General features: G+C 33.9%; 1 long non-coding RNA gene across 1 annotated transcript; it reads right to left on the bottom strand.

The window, feature by feature from the left end:
* Positions 1 to 1,907: 1,907 nt before the first annotated feature.
* Positions 1,908 to 2,839, bottom strand: LOC127845196 (uncharacterized). Its single transcript, XR_008033107.1, has 2 exons — positions 2,384 to 2,839; positions 1,908 to 2,016 (listed from the first exon to the last, which is right to left on the bottom strand). It is a non-coding gene; the product is annotated as an uncharacterized LOC127845196 (long non-coding RNA).
* Between the last annotated feature and the right edge of the window lie 2,432 nt (positions 2,840 to 5,271).

Here is a 5,271-nt window from a genome sequence, read left to right as displayed (position 1 = left end):
TTATTTCCATCCCTGTATGCTCTTCATTTTCTGTTCTTCCATCCCATTCTCAAAATTAATTTTAAAGCACAATATTTTTTAATAACATTTGTATGAATTACTAACCATTATCACCCAAAACACAATTTTACAACGCTGTAATCGTGTCGTAGAGATTTAGTTTACTATTATCAGTGTTCTCTTTAAATACCGGCAGCCAGCGATTCTGCCCGTTACATTTACTCTTACATTTACATGACGGCTTTTTTTCCCAAATATATCAAGTAAATATCATAAATGCTTTTGTTTTACTGCATAGTTGCCGGCCATATAACTGGTACTCAATTTTCTGGAAAACACTGAATTATGCATGAAAAACACACAATACTTAAAATCTTAGATTCGTTTTAAAAATAAATTGACACTTATAGCTTGTCGCCATTAAAATCCAAAGATTCAAATAATTTTCCACGAGGTACGTCAACAATTGCATAATCAAATGAATGAAAAATAAAAGTAAACAAAGCCGGATTTTACATAAATTCCAGTTTGATAAACACAACAAGGTAAAGGTACCCTGTAGTCGGTGAGATATAATAATAATACAGTTAGTAAGGCTCGTACCCTGGGTACGGTAAATATACTAAAACGTACCCGGGAATTTTAACACTAAATCTGTTGTTGTCGGGTATTTTGTAAAAATTAATTATGTTTACATTTATGTCAATTTTCTGTTCAATGGCATTTATATTATCAAAACTCATTGTTAAAATCAATGATGTGATTTAATTTTAAATCTTAAATTGTTTAAAGTCGCGTCATTGTATGACGTCGTCAAGTATAATATTTTCCGCGACATCGCACGCTCACTTTTTACCGTCATAGATTTTTTTAAAGAAACATTATTTGGTTTGCAAGGTCCGTTAAATGGGGAATGGTTAAATGGTATTTATATTATGTTTTAACAATTAATTCATGCTGTGTAATAAATATTGAATAAGATATTTCGATATTGATTGAACATGTTTCAAATTGTTATTTATGAAACCTCTTATTCTAATGAGTGTATGCTATTATATTATACTTTGAAAAGCATATCTGTTGTACTATAATCTTATTATTCATTCTTTATTGTTAATTTCATTTATTGTAGAGAATCGTCAATGTTACATCTAGTTGCCAATGCTTGTCGTTAGTGTTAGTTTTCAATGCTTGTTATCATTGTTGTCAATTTTAGTCGTCAATCCTTATCGTCATTATACATGAAGGAAATAAAAGCAGAAACAGAGACGTATTCTTGATTACTTGATTATTCCTACGGCGTCCTCTCAACACTCATACTAAAAAGCATGTTGATGCAGATTTTTTAAAAGAGAAGTTTCTTTAAGGTAAACAATATTGTTTTACGTTAATCGGTAGCATGTTTAACAATATCGGGTTTTGGGCGGATATACAACTCGGATACAATCTAATATTTGCGGGTATGTTTAAGTTTATTTACCGTACCCGGGGTACATGTAAGTAAAGTTAAGAGTACCCGGGGTACATGTACTGGTAAGTAGTACCCGAGCCGAGAATGACCAATCGAGCCTTAGTAAGTGAGTGATGGTGTATGGGATAACATGCACTGAGGGTGTATATTTTTCATGAACAAGTCAATTGAAGGTGTTAGAGATGCATTGATCCATAAGATTAAAAAGGGTAATTAACCACGGGCTTATTAAAATTAAAATGATGACATTACATTGTACCAGCTGTTTATTGTTGCAATATTTTAAATAATGTAAACAACTTACCTTGTATTAAGTTGGCACATTGTTGTCAGGTGTAGAAACTTTTTATACTTATTTCTCTTAAGTTGCACTGGCTGAACCAAAAGAATTATGTAGTCGTTTCTAAATAATCACGAAACAACCTACTAATGCATATATGCTTGCCAGTTACTGAGTTTGTGCATTTCCATTCATTATAGTATCGGCCTTGGCAAACAGCGTAGAATCAGATGAGACGCTGTGTGGTGTCTGCTATTTCGTTACGCTGAAGATTTCCATATCGGATTATCCGCGGGTGTTTTTATGTCAAATGTTATGGTTTTTCAATAGATCGTATACTTATCGTCAAAACAGCGAATTAGCGTTCACTTTATATCATTTCTGATGATCTTATTTTGTAAATATTTTCTGAGTGTTAATTCCTACGTTGCTATGTCGTCAGCCATTTTGACGGTTGCTTTGTTTACTTTCGGTTTCCACTATAAACGAAATTAATTGATTTGCTGCTCGCGTTTATTTATTGATTAAATAATAAATTATTAAACCCTAATAATGTAATTGTCTGAATATCATTTATATTCAAGATATTATCGGATAAATAGAATACCATTCTAATACCAGTGTGTACTTACATTTATCTCGGAAAGCCTAGCCGTGTAAACCTCTCTTCAACTCGTCGCACACAATACGTTGAATAACACATAGATTTATGTCATGTTTATTAAAAAACCACACTGTGCACAAAAGACATGCATGTGTACTTCCGATTGATATTCAAACACAATTATTACGTCTTTGTTTATCGATTAAACGCCTAACTTTATATTAAATTAATAACGCGTAACGTCAGTTTCTTTGTTTCGTAGCAAGATGGAAGCTAGCCTAAGCGCTTTTCATGACGTCATGCGCGCGTGCTCTTTCCCATAAAAATATTTAAACGCAAAATACTCGAAAACTTGATTTTTCCCAGGTATAACGCCTACGCCAACAGGTAGATCGCATTCTTGTCCATATACATGTCAAATTTCAGCAAACGTGCTCGGCCAGTATTCAAGCGCCACAAATCGCGACTATATGCCTCAACTTAATGAAACTTAGCCCCCTTTATCATTCGTTCGAATGAACGTCATCAATGATGACGTCCAATACATCACTCATTCCATAAATAGAATAAACTGAATGTTAAATGATGTAGATTTTTTCAATAATTATTGGATCGTCTGTGCAAACACTTTCCAATTAGTTCATCTTGCGATAGATCACTGACGATATTGTCGATTGAATGTTCAATGATGCTGTCAAGGATCCTTGCTACCAAATTTTGATTTTCACTACACCGGTGTGATTAACTAGTTGCAATAAATCAACTCTCAGCTTTATAACCCAATGGGTTGCTGAGAGTTGCACTGCGCTTTCTCTTGTCCAAGGGTAAAAAAAGTTATCAACAATGCAAGGGTTAAGGAACACTGAACCTGCAAGAACTTATTAAAGTTTACCTGTCTAAACCGCAAACTCATCCAAATGGTACCATTAAAGCAAGAAATAATTGCTTTTTATTGACTTAGTTTTTCTTTCGTACGCTGTATCCGCCATATTGGAAAATTGACCCAATATTGGTTAGGTCGCAGAACACCAATATTTTGCACGTCGGGTTATGTGATGGAGCCTATTAAAATAGATAACGATGTAGTATTCGATACAGAATACACTGTTTCAAATTTAAACATAAAGATGTCAGCGAGAAAAGTGTGTTGAAACATCGTCGTGTTTTTATAGGGTGCATGCAAAGGATAACATCCGTAGGTTGCCATTCAGGTAAATTTAACATGTTTATGTAGTTTATTCATTATTTTCCTCAATTTGTCTCGAACGACGTCTGTTTAGTGAAGCGCACGGATTCCGTGCGCTGAACTGCACCCAGGTGTATGAAGGGGTGCATATGGACTGCCAGAGCCGTCATAGAAAAAATTATCAACGGCTCTGGGAGTCCGTTTATATGGACTAGTGATTAACATGATCCACTTTAACATTTTGCGATCTTATGCTGTTTTTTCCCTAAATAATGTGGCTATTAAAATAAGCTGAACATTTCATCTAACATTTTCTTAGCAAACATTATTAAACTAGCCGCCTTTTGGCATAAAACATAATATTTATGTAGTGAATGAGATTAACTAGCTACTTTTTTTTTTAATAAAGCAAATTAATGTCCCAATAGCGTCATGTCATAAGACATATGGTCTTTTCTTAATCTATACACTTTTGTTTTACTACGTGATTGTTTAGCTCAAAATGTATGCAAAACATATTAATGCATTATATTGACAGTTCCATATACATGTAATGTTGCATATCATAGCTGGTATATGTGTTATTTTCACAAATTAATATTTACATCAGAAAGAATGTTCTAAAAAATATATACGATTGATGTTTATTAATATCTCAGTGTATGTCACAGGTAGCAATACCTGAAAAAGAAATTAAACAGTTGTTAGCATGGCAAAATAAATACTAGCAATTCACAAAATCAATGAACATGAACACTGTAATTGTTGATAAAAGTAATGACATGCGGTTATCTAATGACAAAGACATTGCTGCACTGTTAGGAAGCTGTTTTTATTAAATTCCAAAGACTCATCGATCCCGATAAATACGTATGTAAACCATGCTCTGTGGCGATGGAGGTTTTACTCCCTTTCTACTTCCTGTGGGGACCACACGTGCTAATCTAGGAAGACACTTTACGCACATGCATTAAACCCCCTTTTCAAATAGCGCGGCTCATACATATTTTATATTCGAGTCATGGTTTAATGTTTTCATTGTAAATGCTCTAATTTGGGGAATATCAAGAAAGAGATACTATGAGGTGGCGAACGGGTGCTCCTCAGAAGATGACGGGTCGTTTATTAAGTTAGATCTAAAAAGATCGAGGTTAAAAGTACAACACATGTTTCTTAGTAACGAATATGAGCTTGTCTACTGCCCATAATGTGCTAATTCAGACACTTGAGAACGTGAGGAGTAATTTTATATTTAAAATATACTAATTAAGACTGTTCGCGTATGTATTTCTCCAGTGAATTCCACAGTCGAATTGATGATGGAAAAATATAAATTACAAGTTCTCAATCTCTTTAGAAGGAAAATTATGATCATTGGTTTGGTTTATAATGTGAACAATTTATAATGTGAACAATTTGATATTCATACCGCATAATGAAATCATTAATATGACGGACTAAGTTGAGTATGAATTGTGTATAAACTTACCAGTTGATCTTCGCTTTCTCATAGATCATTGCCGTGGTTGTTCACATTTCTTGAGAATTAACGTAACCGACAAGCAAGTCGAACTACTTCGAGCTGCATTATGTCTAACAGCGTGCTGTCATTTTATCGCAAACGTCCCATACTGACCATAGCTCACACGTGTATTTAAATACTGTAAGCATAAATGTGCGGTATTTAGAGAGTAAGTGTGCGTAGATAATTAGTGTTTCAGAACATTTAC

The sequence above is a fragment of the Dreissena polymorpha genome, chromosome 9 (genome assembly GCF_020536995.1).
Source record: "Dreissena polymorpha isolate Duluth1 chromosome 9, UMN_Dpol_1.0, whole genome shotgun sequence".
NCBI lineage: Eukaryota > Metazoa > Mollusca > Bivalvia > Myida > Dreissenidae > Dreissena > Dreissena polymorpha.
Note: the sequence above shows the minus strand (reverse complement) of the source record. Positions and strands in the feature narration are given on the sequence as shown.